Source organism: Glandiceps talaboti, chromosome 11 (assembly GCF_964340395.1).
Source record: "Glandiceps talaboti chromosome 11, keGlaTala1.1, whole genome shotgun sequence".
In the NCBI taxonomy this organism is placed as follows: domain Eukaryota; kingdom Metazoa; phylum Hemichordata; class Enteropneusta; family Spengelidae; genus Glandiceps; species Glandiceps talaboti.
This window is the reverse complement of record NC_135559.1, coordinates 8,393,759-8,416,903: the sequence shown is the minus strand read 5'-3', so window position 1 is coordinate 8,416,903 and position 23,145 is coordinate 8,393,759. Positions and strand designations below refer to the sequence as shown.

The 23,145-nt window shown below is 34.6% G+C and overlaps 1 long non-coding RNA gene across 1 annotated transcript in view; it reads right to left on the bottom strand.

The window, feature by feature from the left end:
- Positions 1-436: 436 nt before the first annotated feature.
- LOC144441895 (uncharacterized) overlaps positions 437-23,145 on the bottom strand; it is a 44,787-nt gene continuing 22,078 nt past the window's right edge. Inside the window, exons 3-6 of the long non-coding RNA XR_013481584.1 lie at positions 17,617-17,691; positions 10,942-11,042; positions 9,256-9,460; positions 437-601 (exon numbers count right to left, since the gene is read on the bottom strand). This is a non-coding gene — a long non-coding RNA (uncharacterized LOC144441895). The remainder of the gene's footprint in view (positions 602-9,255; positions 9,461-10,941; positions 11,043-17,616; positions 17,692-23,145) is intronic.

The window sequence follows — 23,145 nt, the reverse complement described above, 5'->3', positions numbered from 1 at the left end:
GCAAGCAGACAGTGATTGTGATGATGATGATGATGATGATGATGATGATGATGGTGGTGGTGGTGGTGGTGGTAGTGGTGGTTGCTGTTGATGGTTGGTGATGGTGGTGGTGATGATAACAATGATGGTGATGGTGGTTGATGTTGATTATTGGTGGTGGTGATGTTGATGGTGGTTTGTGATGATGGTGGTTTGTGGTGGTGGTTTGTGATGGTGGTGGTAGTGATGGTGATGATGATGAACACTGTATATACAATTTGATAAGTCAATATAGGCAACATTTAACAAACAAACAACAGCAACAACAACGACAACAACAACACTCAGTCCAAAGGTAAGATGAAAGCTCATCTGTGCAAACAGTCAGTCCGAGTTCATGAATATAAACTTTGTGTTCCATCAAAATTTCCAAGTAGCTTACCAAAGCTTTTCCCAGGTATCCATCATGGCTTCATCACTGTTTTCTGAAGTCACAACGTGTATTTCAATAGTTTGTAGGACATCTGTATAGAGGCAATTCTTGTCCATTTTTGTTCGCAATCTATATTTTTACAAGGCAAACAATCTGATATACCACACACATTTACATTCAAACCAATCTCTGCAACAACAACAAAAAAAACACATTCAATTCCATTTAGCAAAGTAAAAAGACAGGAAAATGTACTAGTATTAAAAAAAAACAGTGTATCAACAACTTTATGCTTATAATACAAAAACCCTTTTCAGTTTTTTTTCTCAATTTGTTATTTCTACACAACAAGAGAACGGCGACGACAAAAAGCATTGAAAAGGATTTAATATTAAGACTGAATAAATTGCTACTATAGGGGTATACAGAGACCTCAATTACATGAACCCCAATTACACCACACACCTTGTTAAAACACGTAATTGTGAAAGAAAAACATACAAAAATACTAAAAGCATTAACAGAATCAGCGTTTATTCATTTTCTTGTTTTCAATTTTCGTCCCTATCCTAATACCACCATTGAATAGTTTTCACCGATAATTGATCTGGTCTGTGCCTGTTTTATTTAGCGTTCCTTTCAACTACTCGTACGTATTATACCGGAGAATAAAAAACGTCGCCCGTTGAATAGAGGATAATTATAATAGCTACAATGCCAAATATTGGATATTGTTTTCAACTATTCACTCCGAACAATGCTACGGAAATGATACATGTTATAGCACGCCTTTATTAATTTTGTCATAAGGTGAACTTTTGCAGTAATTCAGTATTTTGCTGTATTTGTCATTTTGGGTTTTCATAGTGTAACAAAGGGGTCTATCATGAAATGTATTCAATTTCCTTCTTGAGAGGCATATGGTACATTTTAATAAACAGAACATGGTCACCACGAAGGCTAAAAAGTCCATTAATTTTAAAATTGAAATACATACATAGCATTTCTTTCTAATTCTCAATTTTACACTAAAATTCATCTTAATTTTAATACTAATTAAGTTCTCATTTGACTATAGTTTTGCATCATGAGCAAGCTTTTTAAGTTGCTTAAAAAAAATATCAGCATTCCAAATAATTTAAGCTTGACTTTAAATAATTAAATGATTATACAATTTCGGTGTAAATTCTTATTTAAAAAAATTACTTTACTATGTCACCAGAATCTCTGTGGATTGGCCAATAATTCAGAAAGGAGAAAGTAAAAATTTCAATAAACTTTTTATGAATACTAAGTTATGTGTATCACTTGAAATAAATAAACAAAATCAAATAAATAAATAAATAAATAAATAAATAAATAAATAAATAAATAAATAAATAGGAAAGGAAAAAAATTGGTTCTAGTCAGGACAATGTCTAAAATGGTGCGATAATGCAGAATAATTTTTTTTTAAATTTTCAACAAACCTGTCACTCAGTCTACTATTTATGGCAGATACTGTTTTTTTTATTTAGTACTTTAGAGCAAGTGTGTATGTGGGGCAGATGTCATTTGTTTGTTCATGATTGGCTCTGCAGTTGTCTTCGCTGATGTAGGGAGGGTTATTTTTGTGTTTCCTCCCGGATCTGCAGACTGCATGGGCCGGACAAACAAACACACAAAAAAAGACCGACTCATGGGGTATTTAAGTGATGTGCGCACTGACCGGAAATAATACTCTTTTTTTGGCCTAAATTAGTGGTTATTTATTTATCAAAATTTCTTCACTCTTGGGAAAAATTAAAGTGTTATGTTTTAATATTTAAATCCAAAATATCTATACTTATATTATTCATATAAATTACACAATTTTGGATATAATAAAGTACACAATTAAAAGGATGTATTTCTCTCTCCCTCTCCGGGAAAGAAGCCACTTGACAACATTTCCATGGGGTAATACTATTAATATCAACCATTACACAAGCAAAAGTCATTTTTGTAGGTCAGAGCACATTTTTTCACCGAGGAAACAAAAATGGTAAGGAACAAATAGTTAACATTGTATATAGGAGACACTGATGCCAAGACTTGGTCAAGAGAGATTGCTTCATTCAATTTAGAGACAAGGATTTAAAATGATGTTGTTGTGAAGGGTGGCCAGTATATAAAATTTACCTAAGTTCCCCAGTCATTTTATACCAAGATTCCAAACACAGTTATTGGTACAGTGCAGGAGTATCTACCTGATTTCCTCCTTTCTGCTACATTCTGTACTGGAGTGCCCCAATCTAGGCAATAACTCTGACCAAAGATATCCTCTCTATTTCTCCTTCCTTCCCTTCCACACTAATTCTTCCCATTCTCTCTCTCTCTCTCTCTCTCTCTCTCTCTCTCTCTCTCTCTCTCTCTCTCTCTCTCTCTCTCTCTCTCTCTCTCTCTCTCTCTCTCTCTCTCTCTCTCTCTCTCTCTCTCTCTCTCTCTCTCTCTCTCTCTCTCTCTCTCTCTCTCTCTCTCTCTCTCTCTCTCTCTCTCTCTCTCTCTCTCTCTCTCTCTCTCTCTCTCTCTCTCTCTCTCTTCCCCTTTACATTCAAGACTAAATTTATAAGAAATACAGAGTTCTCACAAGATATACATTTTTTTCATTATTCATTGATAGTTTTTATTTTCACTAGCCCTGGGCGAAAAGTGCTAGATATAATCATGGATGTATTAGGGGAGAGATACACCCATGATACAATTTACCAGTTCTTATTCTTGCCATGACTCAATTCTTTGTCGTGTATGGTTGCCTGTTGTGTCTTCCCTCCACTCATACTCACACTAAAAATGCTACCCATTCAGAAAAGTGTTAGTTTTACATTATGGACCGATAGCTGTGTCTCTTTTTTCCCCCAGTCAGTTTCATAATGTAACTCTGTAATGACATTATAGGGTTTTGTATGGCAACACGTCTGATGGATTTTCACCAAAAGTAATCTCTTAAAAAATCTTTCTATCTTCAAATGTGCTCCTTTTTTAGCTCTAAAATCTGTGAATATAATAGATCTGAAACTCCACTGATTTGCTGCAATCAAGGGTTTATGCATTAATATAAAATTAAAACGATGTATTTCTGTCTCCCTTTTCAGTTGTGCATACAATTTTGCATGGCTAAATCTCTGTCATCAATGGGACGTTCACATTTTCACTAATATCATCTGTAATGCAATCGTCGTATGAAGTATATTTTTTTCATCTGACAATTCCTAAAACTCTTTAGATTAAGGTATTAGAAGCTAAGGTATTTAGAGGCCCCCTTTCACGATGGATTCATTCACTTAGACATTTTCGCTTTGGTTTTCGTTGTGTCAAATCCAAAAACCTTAATTCAACGATTTCATTTCATTTTCTACTGCCTAATCCGTCCAAACCATATTCCTCTATACTGCGTGCAAAATCCTTTCTGCTAAAGCTCTTGAAACTATTCACAAAGTATCGCCATGGAAACTTGAAGAGAAAGACGGCCTTTCTGTTTGTTTGATGATTGGCACAGATGCGAGTAGAAAGTGTACCACAATGAAACATTTGAGTGTACCTGGTTATTACAGGAGGCTGATTGTACATAGGTCAGTGGATAAAAAAAAGTCGTTTGAATGCATATTCATTGGAGTATGGAGACCATACAATACCAACAAACACATTGAAAACCCCCAAAAGTAGAAGCTATTAATGAAATACAATGTAACAGCAATGAAACGGTATGCATGTCAAACAACTGTGATAAACGAACGTTACGTCTCGTCCTCGGAGATCTTTTTCTCACTTGCTGTAAAAATGGGCAGGAAACAATTTGAAGTCCTGACAGCAGCGACATTTTACCTTGAAAAAACTTGGTAGCTTTTGAAATAACAGCCATGAGGCATTGAGGAAAACACTGCAAGACACAGGCCATGTGTTTGAATGTGTTCACTGAACTATCTAAGCACAATTTGACACGAGCACAACCATCCGTTTTGTTCCCAACACAGACTGTGTCTATTGAAAAGAGTGAGAAAAACAAAGCCATTATTGGGCCTATTTGGTCAATATAAAATAAAAAGGTCTGAAGGTTGCTGCTTTGCCCATACATAACAATCAATTCGGGTGATTTTTATTCACTATAAAATAAAAGCTGAAAAACGACGCTGCAGGCGAAATTGGTCTGCCTTTGTTCGTGATCAACTCCCCTGGAGTATGACTGAGCCAAGCATTTAGCACGGGTTCTTACACCATTTGAACACACAACAAAGAAAGAACTACCTGGCCATATTATAGTATTTAGTTGTTTCCACTTGACTGCATTTCAACAATTGCTGTCTTTGTGCCTGTACACTTTATCCTCCAAAGGCAATTATTGAGGAATTCATCGAAAACAAAAAATACCACTTCTGCGGCACACCGTGTAAATATAAACTGCGTCTGTTGTGATTCGTGTTGTTGTTGGAGGAGTAATTACGTACTTTTGTTGATGCTGAACAACATTTTTTTCTATACCAATGTTTGCAAACTTCAGAGAGCAGAAAATGAGAATTTACACTAAGTATCAGAGTTAATGAGATTGGGGTGTGCTCTCTGCTGACTTCACAAGAAGTGACTCATCTGAGTCCAAATGACACTCTAGTGACAAGGACAAAGTCACAACTCCTGCTGAAGTCTCAGTCATAAAATGAGCTGACAGACAAACGTAATCAGTCATGACCTGATGTCTATGAGTTGGCACTTTTTCAAGGACTAAACTGTAACTTTACGTTTCAGCAATGATTACTGAGTTTCTGCAAAAAAGTGTATAGTAGGGGCTACATAATCACATGATTTCTGCAAACTAAAACTTTTTCATGGACTAAACTATAACTTAGTTTCATCATTGATTACTGAGTTTCTGCAAAAAAATGTATAGTAGAGCCTACATTATCACATGATTTCTGTGAACTGAATCTTTTTCAGGGACCAAACTTTAACTTATTTCATCAACAATTTCTGAGTTTCTGCAAAAGATGTGTACAACACATCATCACTAAATTTCAACAAACTGATACTTTTTCAGGGACCTATTTTCAGTCAAAAATGAATTAATTTCTGCCCAAAAATGAATAAATTTTTTAAAAAATTGAACAGTAGCAGCTGCATTGTCACCAGATTTTACCAAAATGTTACTTTTTCACAAACTAAGCTATTTTCAGTAAAAACATTTCTGAATGATGTGTACAATGGAGGGTACATTATTATCACCTGATTTCAAAGAGCTGATACTTTTTGAAGGACTAAATTTTCCTATACAAACATTAGAAGGAAACATTGATCAACTAAACTGTATAAACTCATTCATGGGGGGGGGGGGGGGGGGTGAATGGTGGTATTGTAAAAATTACCTCTATATCAGTATCTCTCTCTGTATTAACAGGAAAAGTAAAATTTACAACATTTCTTCACCCCTCTTCTAAACAATAGAATGTATAGTTAATTTTACATTGATTTATCTTCCTCCCCCAAATCACGGAATGTATACGAAAGTTAATTTTACAACAGTTCATCCCTTTTCTCTTTTCCTTTTCACATGAAATCACAGTTTTTCATAATTTTGACACAAACAAAAGTTTGTCTTTTATTTAAAGTACATATACTGAACAGAACACCATGATGATACTCAGGGTATTTACATGAGTACTTGCCGTGTTTTCTACGCCCGTACTTTCATGAGCGTATTGAGTGAAAGTGTAGCAGAAAACACTGCAAGCATGAGTGCAAATACTCAAGAGTACCCACACTGGAACTCACGTGTCATGGCGTTCTGTTATTATTACATATGTGTATCCGAAACAACAAGTTTCCGTTAAAACGACACTTTGCGATAACACTATTTTGTGTAGAACGAACACTCTTTTCCTCATTTGCATATCATTTGCATGCAATAATGTTTTCGGTACTGCACTGTAGTACAAATACCACTTCTATGCGCGAGAACCGTACAACTAATCTCTGGTACTTCGTAATAATGAACAGTACTATAGATATGGAAAGAGCAATACTTCGAACAATGACAGTCCATTCCTTGTATTTTTAGCTACAAAATAGCCATTTTAAAAGAACAAAAAAATCCTTTTGCTCAATTATTTGTGAAGATCTGATTTTGTCGATGCAACTTACAAACGAAAAGTAAAAAAAATGCACAGAAAAAAATAAAGGTCTGTCAATCACAAAATAAAAAGCTTACAGAAGTCGTGAGAAATAAAATCAAAATTGTTAACAAAATTGAAGGTTCTACGAACGTTTTTATCTTTTTACGAAGACATCCCCCTCTGTTTCTCTCACCATTCACGTGGTGAAAAACGCAGTCAAATTATTGAGTTGTAGAATAACAGTGACTTTGTACCATTTATGCTTCCCCTCACGACAGAAAATTTATCGATATGACCAGAACTGGAGAAAAGCATAAAAAACGGCAGGAATCCGATAAACTCAGTAGGGGAGGATTTTAGTCACAGTTACTCTATGCTGTGAACAGAAGTAATTAGAAGCAGTTTTTGACATTGTAGCGAGAACAGATGTTTGAGATACGAGATATCGACAAAAATGATTCAATATGACATAAAGTACACTCCTTCTACTTGTACAATAACAAAATAGATACATTACCAACCTAACATATATCAATATCTCTCAATTTCTGACTTTCTCGTTTTATTCTCACAAATTTGATTACTGTGGTAACTTTTCATTTTATCATTCAATTGAGTTGGTGTAATGTTTTTTAATACATCTTCATATTTGATTTAGAATTTTTTTCTGTTTTTTGTTTCAGTCAAATCATAAGATAAAGTTAGGAAATAGGGTGAAGAAGTACGTATTGATTCAGATGTTTTAGATCAAATCTTGAACTGCTTTTTTTGTGTGATAATCTTTCATATTGTGGCCACCCTATCATACCGTATTAGCATCAGTTTTTTTTCTAAGGTGGGGGAAAACTCTAAGAAAAGAAGATTATTAAAGTCTGGTAAAACTTTCATAGATTTCTATACCTTGTACCATAATTTTCATGGGTAACCATGGCAACTGAGGGTGAAATCTGGTAAAACTTTCATAGATTTCTATACCTTGTACCATAATTTTCATGGGTAACCATGGTAACTGAGGGTGAAATTTGGTAAAACTTTCATAGATTTCTATACCTTGTACCATAATTCTGATGGGTAACCATGGCAACTGATGGTGAAATTTGGTAAAACTTTCATAGATTTCTATACCTTGTACCATAATTCTGATGGGTAACCATGGCAACTGAGGGTGAAATTTGGTAAAATTTGCATAGATTTACATAGTTTTGGGACTATATCATATCACCAATAAAATTTGGAGAAGGAAAAGAACCATCTTTGCGAGTGATAGAAAAAGTTTGTTTAGAACACAAAAATGTATAATCCGTATAGCAAACCTGGTAAGATAACACCATTGTTACACCCTGAGACTGAATCATGGGCCTTTAAAGGAGAGACTTAAATGTTGTCAGTCATGTCATACAAATAGGTAACACTGAAGTAAAACACTTTCTCTATTGTGTTACACTTATTTGTAGCATTCATATCAAGTGTAAAAGTATACTGTTTCATTTGGTTTATTAACAAGCCTAGCATGTGGCCTTTCTAATGTGATTAATTAGCACATGAAACAGTATACTTTTACACTTGATATGGATGCTATAAACGATTGTGGTATATACAGAAAACGCTTTACTTTGGTGCTATGGGCTGTACTTGATATGGATGCTATAAACGATTGTGGTACATACAGAAAACGCTTTACTTAGGTGTTATGGATTGTACTAGTGACAGTAGACGACTGAATATCTTTATCTGTATAGCTTGTGGTCCACAGAATCTCATTGAGTACTTAGTCCTCAATAAATTTTATGACTTGGCAAATCAACATGAAAACGATTTGATGTATCCTTTGTGACTAATAAAAGAAATTAGATGATAGTTACTATCTCACATAAATGTGATCCACATAATGTATTAAAACTTTTCTGAAAACTTTAATATCAAGTTTTTTTATTTCTCACTAGTCAAATCTACCTAGATAAACAGACAATGTATATTTTGAATTGTATGAGAATGGTTATATGAATTCTCTGAAAAATAATTGGAAATCAGTTGAATTCAAAAATCTTTATTCAAATGTTCTTGCCATTTCTTTAATATACAATATTTATTTACTGTTACTACCAGTAGTGTTAGGAAAGCAGAGCACTCATAGTGAAATTATTAGAAACCCCCTCCCCCTCCATGTGCAGCCCCTCCCCCATTCACGCACACAAACACACAACTACAGATGCACTCAAAGACATCCACACACATACACACACCTGAATGTACTAACATGCACATAAATACAGACATACATTATACATTCACACATACATACATGTACCCATACATACATGTACACATACACACACAACACATACACACACACATACATACGTATATATGCACACATACATACACATACATGCATACATACATACATACATACATACATACATACATACATACATACATACATACATACAGACATACACACAGACATACATACATACATACATACATACACACATACATACATACATACATACACACACACATACACACACAGACACACACACACACACACACATACATACACATACCCAAACCTTACCTCAAAGTCTTCCACAATAATAGCATATCACTTGAAAAGTTGTACTTTTCACACTTCTAGCTGAATACTAATCCTGCATGAAAATGTCTAGAGAAATAGTTTGACAGCTTGAAATATTAGAGAGATATTAAATTACATGTACTCACTGATACGTATGATCCATCAGCTACACACACCACCTTGATCAGTGTCATCAAGTTAACGACCATAGATATACGACTCATTGAATCATTACCGCTCTGCCGTATTCAGCTTAGCTTACATATCCACTCATCTGCCACTTGAGACCATTTTTCTTTTTCTAGTTTAATTGGCGTCTGTATTGACAAGGCTTTATCTAAACCATTTGGCCTGTTGATATATATGTACAAATAAACTATCCCCTCACTCTGTATCAAATTCATTTATATGCATTAAATTCTGCCTTCGTCATGTCCTGGCTATGCACACTAACAATTGCGTCAAATTAACACCCCGACTTCTAAAATGATTTTTATGGTAATACGACTGATTACCTTCAAGGGGTGAGTGTATCTTGTGCTAATTTTCCACCGACGTTATTTTACATCACAAAACCGATACTCTTGAATTCTGTTCTCGTAAATTGAATTTTCAACTGTAAAAAAAAAATTGAGGGTTGTTTGATTTGCTATTGAGACATTAAAGAGGGGTATTGTGGGGGGTTGTTTGTCTGCTTGTTCAGGAAATCAAAGCCCCCACAGTCATCAATTATATGGCAATATGATGTATTCGTTCTAGTATTAATACACACACACATGACTCCCCCATGGGTACTTTACACAACGGCTATCAAGAGACCAGTTTGGCGTCACTTTCAATATTGGTTTAAATTACTCTACCATCGGAGACGTTTCTTTGCCAGACAGTTAACTTAAACCGCACAATTGGCTAGTTTTTTTATTATTACTCCCTGTCAATTTGCTAAGTTATTTTTCTGAAATGTCATAAACGTAATTCATAGTCTATCGCTATGTTCTGTCATACGCCTCAAAACTTTTTCAAGTTAAGCAGTTTGGAGGCGGTTTTCCAAAACTTCAAAATACTACGACAACTTAAAAATTACGCTACATTTCTACACAGTAAAAAGAGTACATTAAAATGTCGTGAATTTTCTAATGTTTTTGTAGTAGGCTTATCTAAAGAATTTGATTTCCACATAATTTACATTTCTTTCAAAATGTAAATCACTGGTGAGGCCAACGAGATGTCAACAAAAATTCAAATTTAAAAAAAAAAAATTTTTGACTGCGAAGAATTTGATTTCCACATAATTTACATTTCTTTCAAAATGTACATCACTGGTGAGGCCAACAGGATGTCAACAAAAATTCAAATTTAAAAAAAAAAAATTTTTGACTGCGAAGAATTAATTTTCTTTTCAAATGGTTGTTGTCTATTAAACACAATACTGTGTAAACATTGAAAAACAGATTACTACAAACACAGACACATTGTTTAAATGACTTTCTTAATTTATGACCAAATTTGGTCTGCAAGCAGTTCTTACTTTTTCACCAAAATAATTTTCAGTATTCCATTCCACCTCTTACATCACAGCCATGCATTAATACTTTTAGTAACTGATATCAGGAATAGGGTTAAATTTGATTGATACATAATTACGCTTTTTCTTATTTTTTCATATTTCAATTTTTGATTTCTAGAAACCTTAGAATAGCTTGTATTCCGATAACTTATTGTTGAATAAACGAGACAACGAACTGCCAAATTACTGCAATGCATATAGTTTGTGTATATAAACTTTGACAATTATAAGTCATTTTTTTGTATTGTAGTATATTGTTACCTACCTACCTGAGCATGTAGAATTTCATTGACTGGTGTAAAATTTCATCGTTGGCTTTGTGACAGCATGGTTGTGTCTTGTGTTATATAGTGTCTCTGCTCAAATCTGTGAATGTAGGACAAACCGAATGAATATCAAATAAGGAGAGGAGAAAAGAGGAGCGGAAAGGAGAGGAGAGGAGAGAAGAGGAGAGGAGGGAAGGGAAGGGAAGGGGAGGAGAGGGGAGAGAAGAGAAGAGAAGAGAAGAGAAGAGAAGAGAAGAGAAGAGAAGAGAAGAGAAGAGAAGAGAAGAGAAGAGAAGAGAAGAGAAGAGAAGAGAAGAGAAGAGAAGGGAAGAGAAGAGAAGGGAGGGGAAGAGAAGGGAGGGGAAGGGAAGAGGGGAAGGGAAGAGGGGAAGGGCAGGGCAGGGAAGAAAAGAGAAGAGAAGAGAAGAGAAGAGAAGAGAAGAGAAGAGAAGAGAAGAGAAGAGAAGAGAAGAGAAGAGAAGAGAAGAGAAGAGAAGAGAAGGGAAGGGAAGAGGCTATTAAGGTTATTAAGAAAAGTATAAGAAAACATAACAGTACAGTGACTGCACTTTTCTGTTTTCTCACATCAGTACTATATAATTGAATAAAGAGAATATTGTACATAACAAGCTGTGTAGAAAATACCTGTAATATATCAAATACAGACAATATGGAGAGTATGCAGTGAGCAGAGACAGAAAAATGTAAGAACAGAGAGAAAGATAAAATATTGTGAATCATCCTTCAAATATCTGAAGTTGTTGTAATACAGCTTGAAAAGGTCTACTTAGAAATGCAGTGAGGGCACTTGTATTGGCATAAAAAAGTCATAACCCTGTGTAATGGAAAACCCTTCAGATTTCACAGCCGACAAAGAACATGTGCACTCCAGCAAAGATTTTTTTTTTATTTTGCAAATACTTTTCAGTACAAACCCACGTCCCAGGGGAACCGTTTTCGCCAATTTTAGGAAACATGTTAAACCAATTTTAGCCATTTATACATAATTAGATAGCACTGGGGGCTTATCAACGAGTAAACTAGTATTTTTGTGGAGAATTGAAATATTATAAGTACTTGTATGTATGTATATATATATATATATATATATATATATATATATATATATATATATATATATATATATATATATATATATATATATATATATATATATATATATATATATAATTTTCACAAACATTGCATTGTATAAATAAACAACGCGACATATGGTATCTTACAGTCTAATAGATAAAATCCAAGTTCCCCCAGTTTTTACCAGATTTTCTCACCAAAGTTATATTACAGGACGATGAAATAATTGCAAGTTTTATCCAATTTTCTTTGTTTATGACCAAATTACAGTACAAGATATGGAAATCTATGCAAATTTTACCAGATTTCACCCACTGTTACCAGGGTTACCCATCAAAATTAGGGTATAAAGTTGAAATCTATGCAAATTTTATCTGATTTTCCCTATTCTGTTACCAGGGTTATGCATCAAAATTAGGGTATAAAGTTGAAATCTACGCAAATTTTACCAGTTTTCCCCCACTTTGTTATCAAGGTTCCCAATCAAAATTATCGTACAAGGTGAAAAGCTATGCAAGTTTGACCAAATTTCCCCCACTGTTACTAATGTTCCCAAACCATATCAAAAACACTGGACAGACATAACAGAGTAAGAGCGATGTTCAGTGCTTGCACAGACAAGATGTCGCAAACTTTTATCGTTCTTATATTCTGTGTTGTTTATTACTCCAGTAATTAGAATCCCTCACTGAATAATTGTTGAAATTGGCGACAATTAATTTTATCTACCTGTGCTTAATTTTGCGGACTTTCCATTTTTATGCGAAAACGAAAATTTATGAGGTACTAATTTTTCCACCTTGGACATATAGCTAGCAATTTGTGAAAAGGAAGCGTTACAAACGTTAGTTACATTTATGATTATGATATCGGTAGATTTATACGAGTGATATTCACTCCGATGTCAAAACTGATCAATCTGATCGGCTGACCTAATCAGGCTTTATAGGTGTGAATAATCTGCGTAACTAACGGGGTACATAACGGCCTGTTTTTCCCTTCATTTCATCGCCACTGTCTGTCTTTCACAGCCCACCTATCATCCAAAGCTAAAACTTTTAATTGGCTTTCATGTTCGTAAGAAAAATGATCTCCAATCTACACATGTTCACAAGGAATGAAAACCCCGTGACCAATTAATTTTTCCCGTTCATTGCTTCCAATCTGTGGAGCTTCAGCGGTGATTATGACATTCATTTGTCACAGCGTTGACAGTATGGCTAGGTACTCCCTATGGTATAATACACTTCCATAATACAGACGCCCTAAACTGTCAGTAATGTAAAACTTTCATCACCCTCTCAACACAGTATCTACTGATGATTAACATTCAATTCACTATTCTAGCTTCATTCAAGCATATCAACCCTACTGTCAATTTTACTTGTAAGTCCCAGCATGCATTTCTGTGATCTTCATTTTTGATATTTGTCGTACGACAGACATTTCTAAAAAATATCTAAACTATCTGTCATAAAAAAATGAAAACTTTTGAACAAGACATTTCCATAAAAATGTCAAATCCCAGCATGCATTTCTGTATTCTTAATTTTTGGTGTTGTATGTATTTTCAAAAAGATTTCAACTATCTGTCGTACCAGACATTTCTGTAAAAAATGCTGTAACTCTCAACATGCATTTCTGTACCTTCATTTTTGATATCTGACATTTCCCTCCAAAATCAAACTGTCATACAAACTTTGTGACTTTTTTTTTTTTTCGTCAGATGGCTGACATTCCCTTCAAAAACTTCTCATTTTTCAGTAAAACTTTTCTCACAGTTGAAAAATAAAATTTATCTGTAAGTCCCAGATGTATTTCTGTAATCTTTGTTTGTTATCTGTTGTCAGACAGACATTTAAATAAAATTAAACAGTAATATGGCAAACTTTTGCATAAAAAATAGTTTTGGAGTAAAAAAATCTCAGGTTTGAAAAAAAATCAGATTATTCTATCTGTCCCAGCATGAATTTCTGTAAACTTCATTCGTCATTCTGTTGTGTAAGAGACACTTTTTATTAAATTTTGGAAAAAATTAAGTTTTAGTTTCAGTGTTTTTAATGATAACTTCACCTGTCTGCCTGAGAATTCATTTCTACGAATATCATTGAAAATGGCATTCTTAAGGGTTAAATCCGTGTTTGTCAACTGAAATTTGTGGTGAGAGATATTGCTTCACACTTTCCATTCATAACAATATCAAATAATGTTTAAGTTTCAGACATTTTCAGTGACATATTTCACTAATTTATAGCTGGAATTTTATTACAATACTGTTGATCAGTCTTCAGCAAACTTAATTTTAGATAATTTTTCATGAGTTTCCTTTGAAAATGTCAACTCACATTCAAAGAAACAAATTGTTTGAAATCTGAAGACCAATTATTTGTACTCATAAAGGATATGACCACAATTCTCTGATTTTGTTGAATGCAAGATTTTCATATTTCTAATTTTTTGTGACTTCATTTCTTCTTGTTAATGACAAAATGACTATTCCAGATAATTTGATAAATTATATATGAAGCCATTTTGAGTCTGTTGTACACCGGACACTTCTTTTTCGAATCTTTTCAAGTTATTTCAGTGCAATTATTTTCATTGCGTTCTATTCACAGTCACTGAAACAAGGATACCATATCAAAGCAATCATCTTTCATTGTCAGACGACAACCACTTTCTCTCAAAAAAAAAAAAAAATTTTCAAAAAATGTTCTCGCTTGAGATATTCTTTCACGAATATTCTTTCAAGAGTATTGATAGGTGAATTGGTAAAGTTTCAAATCAGACTAAAATAACTTGATAAAAGAAGACATTCATCTAAGATCGGTAGTCTAGCAGCCACAATCGGAAACAGCATCCCAAAATAATGCCCTTCTCATCCCCTTACAAAAATTACATACAATCTGTTCTTGATGGAAACATATTGCCTCCGGAAAGATAGGAAAATTGCACAATTTCGTGAACAGATCTCGTTTTTTTCATACACATGGAAATCACATCATGTAATACAAAAGTTGACTTCTTTACTCTAGGAGAGGACATTGTGTCAGGCGCTGACAGGAACTGAAAGACCTGAATGTATGGTATTTATATCGTTATAGAAAATTAAGGGGGATATTAGTTTCTGATGATAAGCAATTTTGTTATTACTAAAGGAACCGAACAAATTTTTTCCGAGATGTCATAAATTACCATAGGAATACTATTTTGAAATGTCAATGGGTATTTTACCGTACTTGTCATCGGTACCAATTGAGGTATTTTAGTTTCATTCAATGTATTTCAGGTCAAATCGTACAATGTTGTACAAGGATTGAAAATGCTGAACTTGTCATGTATCTATACAATGACTGTGATGCTTTTGTTGGGGTGGTTAGTAGGTATAATGTGCAAGTTGCCCAATCACTTGACTGGGGTTTCGAACCACTATTAAAGAGATGTCAAAGTACCTGTAGTAAGACATTTTGTGAGTTCCCCAGTCCCTTTACTGGGGTTCTGAACTACAGATTTGTAAGTTCCATAGCTGGTTTACTGGAGTTTCGAACTACCTGTAGTAAGAAATTGTGTGCGTTCCCCAGTCCCTTTACTGGGGTTTCGAACTACCAATAGTAAGAAATTGTGAGTTTCAGTCACTTTACTTAAGCTAAGAAAAAAAATGTGTAAAAAATTTGTTATTATTATTATTATTATTATTATTTGGATAACAAACATTTAACACATATATTAATTTTTTGTGATTTATTGAGTTACAAACAAGGACTTGGTCTATGTTGTTTCACATTAATTTTTCAAGTAGTAAGCTTGTGATAAAATTGTTTTATGAATTAAAAATCCCCCAAAAATGCCCCAATCCTCATCCATATGGCCACTTTAATAAAAAGCTGCACTAGCTGCAATTGGAAACTTTTTTGAAAACTTTTAATTAGATAAAATGACTTTCATGTAATCGTACGTATACCCTGAAAGGTATGGCGTCACCTGTGGGTAAATATATTTTGGCAGCTATACACATAATATGATATACTGAATGGTCACCACAAGAGCAGCACCCTCATGTTGAAGAAGCAGGAAGAAACTGGAATACCTGGGGAAAATCTGTGTTGTTCGACAGTGTCAAACTGAGCATCACCCTTCTTACACATAGACCTGGTTAAATTTTAAATCAAACCCAGCCGACACCTGGCGGGTTTGAACCCACGCTGCAGAGGTAAGAGGCATACAAGCTAACCACTCGACCACTGACAACAACTTTGAGTCCATACCCAAAAAATCAGCACCCCGATGTGATTATGAGATCAAACTGTTAATGTCCTATTTAAGGATAAAATCAATCTCTAATTAATACATAAAATGCCTAATTATTAGTGTTTGAACAATTTTCAGTGAACAAAATTGTAGGTTGTCTGATTGAAAAAGTAACATCCCCAGTTACAACTAGTGGAGTTTTCTTCACCAAGAAAAGACGTTAACTTTTATCAATTTGAAAACGAAGAGGTGATAAAATGACTGACAACATTTGTTTTGTGTCAACAATTGCAACACAAAGGAAAACAAAACAATGGTTCGAGCGTCAACGTTTTGTTAGCCTGAGGACTTTAGCCAAAATACTGACTTACTGGAGCATGACTACAGCACTTGTTATGGTCTACTGTACAAAGTTGTTTGGATAATGCTTAGTACATTCATGTTTCTAGTCATAGAAAACTTGTATTCATCAAATAGTTAGACTCCCTCATCAAAGTATCACCCATTGTCCCCCCTCTTCAACAAAATTTCTAAAAACACATTGTATCTCCGAGTTTACATTTCCTTTGATATTATCGGAGTAGGTTTGATGTCTTTTCTAAAACACATAAAAATATTTTCAATAAAAAAAACCCTAACATTGTGTGATTCTTGTATCTTGCCGATTTCACTGTATACTCCAGATACTCAATATGGATGCAGAAGAATATATATATTTTTAGCTTTAACAAACACAACAAGGGGATACAATTTCAAATTGTATCATCACTCATTTTCTTCGCCAGATAACTATGATTTATTTATGTAACTTAATTCAATCTGAGACAAAATAATCACACGTTATTGTCACAATAGCATCTATAGCTGAATATACTTGAAAGCCCTTCATCATTGACTTCAAACTCATTGGAAACCGAGTCGGGTATCAGTCATTGGTTGAATACCGTCAGATAAGAAACACTGGTGAACTCGTTCTATAATTTTATCAAAACATTTGCAATCACCATTGATCATATTATCTTGTCGATTTCCATATTTATTACTCTTTCAATAATTGCATTTGATGTTATCGTAATGCTTCCTTTTGACTCCAATATTTCGTCCAATCTAATCACGCAGTCCTATAAACCAGACTGATTAGGCGTAACGACTGTGAGATACAACGGAGAGGGTGGTTTTGATCGGTTGCCGACTAGAACACCATGCAGAAACGATTAGCAGTATCCTTCCCGTTTTAATCTACCCACTTCCCCCTGTAATAAGTTCTATTTGAAGTGGATTGCCCAATATTCTAACAATCAAAGTAAACTTATCATTGGCTAAATTACCTCAGTATCTAGTTAAAGAGGTTCGGCCAGTCAGCATGTGATAAACTTCTTCAATGTTGGCACAGTATCATAGCCCTGCAGGAATGAAAACACAGAAAAAAAATGATGGTAATGAATCACAAGTTCTGTACTGTCAACCCTAAAAATAAATTTCTAAATGTTATATTTTGCAATTAATCTTATCCTATTTTACTATCTACCATTACTAAGTAAACAAGGCAATTTGTTTTTTCACGATAAACAATTCTTAATACGGGAATTATTTCTATATATGCATGTACAAGAAAATTGAAACAATTCTTCGTACTATACTATCACGTTTTTGTCTTCATATTCCAAATTGAGAAGTAGCTCAGATAAGTTAACTATAACCACTTGTTCAATCAATGATTATTTATTATCGTTTCTTTTATTTTCACTGCCTCAAATTGACTACCTTTTTACATTTGTCCACAGATATTTGATTCATATGTTATTCCCATTATTTTTCTTTTTTTCAGCCAAAGAAAATATGAGTGACCTAAGGGGCCTTTGTCACTCTGAGTCGTTAGACAAGTACTGACAACCCTTAGGTCACGAGTATTTTCCAGCTGAATGAAGAAAAATATTGGAGATTAACATAATTATACCAGCATCAGTAATATCAAAGAAAAATCAAGGAAAGTAATGGCAATTTTGAGAATGTTGACTTATATTTCGAACACAGCAGAATCAGTGACATAGACATGTGTTGTCGTGATGTAGAACGACCAGAGTATATATTCCATATTTTTTGCTGATCATGGTTCGTGCATGGTATAATATGATTTATACTCTTCTTATATATCGGTTTAATTCTTAGTGGTCAAATATCTCAAATAACTGCGTGGTGGAAAAGATGTGTGTAAATAAAAACAAAATCCTAAGATGGGATTTAACACATTCTTGGCAAAACTTTGTTGAATGCAGACTGGCCAGCAGCTGCTTGGCAAAGGGATGCCCGCTTACTGCTTCACAGAGGGATGGCCGCTTACTGCTTCACAGAAGGATGGCTGTTTACTGCTTGAAAGAGAGGATGCCAGTAACTGCTTGAAAGAGGGGTGGCCAGTAATTACTTGAAAGAGGGGTAGCCACTAACTGCTTGGCAGAGGTGGTGACCAGTAAGTACTCAAAAGAGGGGTAGCCAATAACAACTTGAAAGAGGGATGGCTATGGTAACTGTAAGCATGATATGTATTAAAATCACTTCTGGTTGAAATAAAAATATGTAGCCTACATGTACAACTGCTGGTGGAGAGCAAGCTGGGCTACAGTTCCATTATCACATCATAGTAGAACTCTGGGTAGACAAATAACTGCTGGGTCAAAGGGCAATAGCTTACTGTTGGTGAACAGAGGTACAAGTACTAGGTGTCTGAAGCTACTGATGTTAGCACGTCAATGGTCTAAATACTGGGTGCAGAAATCATTGTCAGTGAAGAGATAAAAAAGTGTACTTCTAGTGAAAGAAAATACTTTAAATTGTAGTTTATTTGCAGGGGATAAAATAAGCAGTAGTCTAGGGCACAGAACTAACATACTGTATTGTGACTACCAGATTTAGGAGGTGGTAGTCTAACCAAAGGAAATCAATAGAAAGAAGGAAATGAAACAGTATACTTGGATATTAAAATTTGACTATCAAGAATTGAAGGTAAATTTGAGTCTTGTATTTAGTACAAAGTCGGGTTTGTCAAATCAGAGAGTTATCGATTTATTGCAATTGTGTAAAAAAAAATTATTTTGGGGGGGGGGGGGGTCAAGAAAAATATATACAATTTCTCTTTTACCAACCTACATATTAATGATGATATTTTTGCTTTAAGTTTAAATGACGGTAAAAGAGGATTGATGTCAGGTACAACTTGGCATGCATAGATGTACTTACAGTTTTTTACACTATGAACTTGTAATTTTGGTGGGAACGCCGACAATATGACGGGAGCAGTGTATCCTCTAAGCCAATTTGACATGCAACTGACCACACAATTTCTAGTGACGCACCAAGATTTGGTGTTCCCCTGTCTCTTACTATGTGGATGATTCATCAGAAATCCCAGTTTTTCTCATTTTGACTCGCATCAGTTTTTCTCATTTTGACTCGCATCAACAAAATTTGGCTATCATTAGAGGGCACACTGGACGAGAGAACTCGGGTATATTTTACCTCCTTTATACCACTCTTTAGCAACAACACAATGATAATTGTTCAAAAATATCCTCAAATAAAGTTTTCATTGAATTACTAATTTTTAAAAGGTCAGGCTGAAATATCTCACAAATGACCAACAACATCAATGCATCCAACAAAGCGTTTGACACTAGTTTTAAAGAAAAGGAAGTCGAGTGACAACGGTCTTTGTATCTTACATTTGTACCCTATTTCTTCTTCTTCTGATCAAATTGCCCACGATGCGGCCCCAGCTTTTTTCATAAATGTATTTTCTTTTCTGTCACTTAATGACCAAGGTTATACAAAGCTGAGAAATTACATTTGTAAGTTAGTTTACAATGCAGCGGTGCAGTAAGCATTCACTTATACGGCAACACAATCACAATTGATATACTTCAACACCGGTTAGACAGCCAGGCTCCCCTCAATCGGAATGATGACCACGCTTGCTTATTATTCCCGGCATTTCCAATATGTTTTCCCAAATGACTTGTCTTTATGCGTTTTATCCATGGCTGAATTAACACTTAACTTTTGGATTTCACATGACAACACTTCCTCCCCTGGGCCCTACGCTCCATTTACACATGTGCGACCAAGTTACAACTGTTTTTTTTTCTCTCCCCTTCCCCTATCCTTTTCAAAATTCCATATCATATTTCTAATATCTGATCAGAATAGTGTCTCTTTCGATATCAATAAAATAAACCTGACTTCTTTTCCCCTCTCTTTGGCAACAACAAATGACGATATGGCTTTGTCGGATCCCTTTTTAGCTGAGTGTTCTTCACAGATACGGTTTCAACGGCGTTTGAATACTCCACCATACCACATTCGTGCTCAACGCAAAGGATTTATTGTATCGTTCTGTAAACTTTTGTCCTTCACAAGAACTCATTGAGAGTCGTCCTTCGGACAGATTTTCTCAACTTCTTTTGAATCAGTCATGAAAGACATACGGAGGAAGACAGAAAACTGTCAATAAACTCTATGTGTATAGTCTGTGCTTGTATCTTGTAATTGTATAAGCACAGAGATACTGATTGTGAGCCTCAATCATTGAATTCGTTTCAAGAGTAAGAATTAAATTAAGCCCACTTCACTTACTGAATCTGCCCTTTGTAGGTTCGAATCAGGCTATCGTATACATGATAAGTAGAAACGAAATCAAACAACCAAGGCGCCTTTCTATTTATTCCGACAACCATCTATACTACTTTGCGATTGAAAATTTCAAGAAGACCATTTTACTATTTTAGCATAAATATCAGGGTTTTTTTGTTTTGTTTTTAAAGTTTGTCTCATAAACATTCAGCACACCTCGATGTCTGAAATGGAACATGCTAGGATATGGATAAGTCTAACTAACAAAACACAAGTGGCAAACCTATTCACCTACCGAGAATGCCGGAAACGGGGTACAACAATATAACGTGTACGACTGAATGGCGACCCATATACCTACCTTGATGAGATGGAATTATCTCGGTATTGTTGAAGCACATCAATTCCTACCCACTACGTTCTTGCTGTTTTCAAAATAAATTATGTGCTTTGTAGTGTGCATGGATGGTGTATTGTGGTTCCATGTGTCTACACAATAGTACATGATGACAGGAAAGCCGGGGCACAAAAGACTTATTCAACGCCTTTGATAGCCTCTCTTTGCGGGACAGAACACCAACAACAGGAAAAATTGAAAATGGTGATCATTTAGAACAGTCGAATGAATGCATCACCAAATACCCTGAGCAACACACTTATTATGGCTTTGCAAATGGAGCCAAATAGAAATGGCACATATTGAAAAGAGTTGATTCAACTCAAGCGACTGTCCACATTCATCAGCGTATTGATTGTCGAAAACTAACACACAACCTGATTACTATGAGTTACAAGAACGACTTTCTCCTTTTGAAAATACTTTTAGTATTCCATTGAAAAAACACCTACAATATATTCACCTGAAATTATTACAAGCCAATGAAAAATTGATTTTTGCTATCAACCAAATGCACTGCTTTTCAAAATCAATGCTTGAATTTGGTTCAGATCTAGTGAAAAAAAAATCTAGTTTTAATTGAAATCGTTCTCATTCACTCTAAATTCTTCACTCCCTCGAGTTCAATGCTGGGTTTGACTATGAAATCTCGTTTTCTCTGCAAATAACATCAATAGAATAACACACACGAAATCTCATTTCGGCTTTGCCCATATCATCATGTACAAAAATCATCATATTTGATATTACACTAAGGTTGGAGATAACGCAGTTCAGGAACTCCCATGAGCAGATAAAACTGAACAAAAGCCTCCCCCATATCAGGAAGAAATATTCACTATTTATTCTGTTTCATCAATAGCTTCTACTGATAACATACTCATATTCGATTCCGGAGATATTTTCATTATGGTTCAAACACATATCTATTGTAGTCTGCCTACATCATTGGAATTAGAACCGTCCATTGACGTATGCGCTTCATGTTTTTCTCATGACAGAATAAACAGAACCGCGTCTCATGAAAAAAAAGGAAAAGTACTTGAGAATTTGTGATAAGGTTTAACTCATTTACTAATGTAAGTGTTCTAAATTTTGTATTAACTAGTGAGGTACTAATGTAGTTATTTCAGCACAATTCATCAACACGATATTAGATTTTTCATTTTACCAGAGCGTATCAAAAATGTATGGAGATAGACAAATGTATTGCACCAGATGACCGAGTTGGGTATGTGTATTATGCCATGTAGCAAGGACAGCCTACAGAAAGTTATAATAGTGCTAGGGGTAATACATACACATTTAAATGTACATGAATGTATATGTACAGAGGATGAGACATACTGAGATACACACATTACACAAAAGATAAGAGACATACGGACATACAGAGTTCAACATAGGCACATACATGCATACATACATACATACATACATACATACATACATACATACATACATACATACATACATACATACATACATACATACATACATACATACATACATACATACAGACAGACAGACAGACAGACAGACAGACAGACAGACAGACAGACATACATACATACATACATACATACATACATACACACACAACACAGACAGACAGACAGACACACAGACAGACACACAGACAGACAGGCAGACAGACAGACAGAAATTTTATGATAGAAGGACTTGCGAAGTTCAAAACACATATGAATATTAATACACTGGAAATTGGAATTCAGGCCAATAAACCCAAACAAAAGAGAGAATTAAAATAAATCATATATAAAGTATATAATATATATATATTCAAACAAATAAATCACACAATATATATGAATTT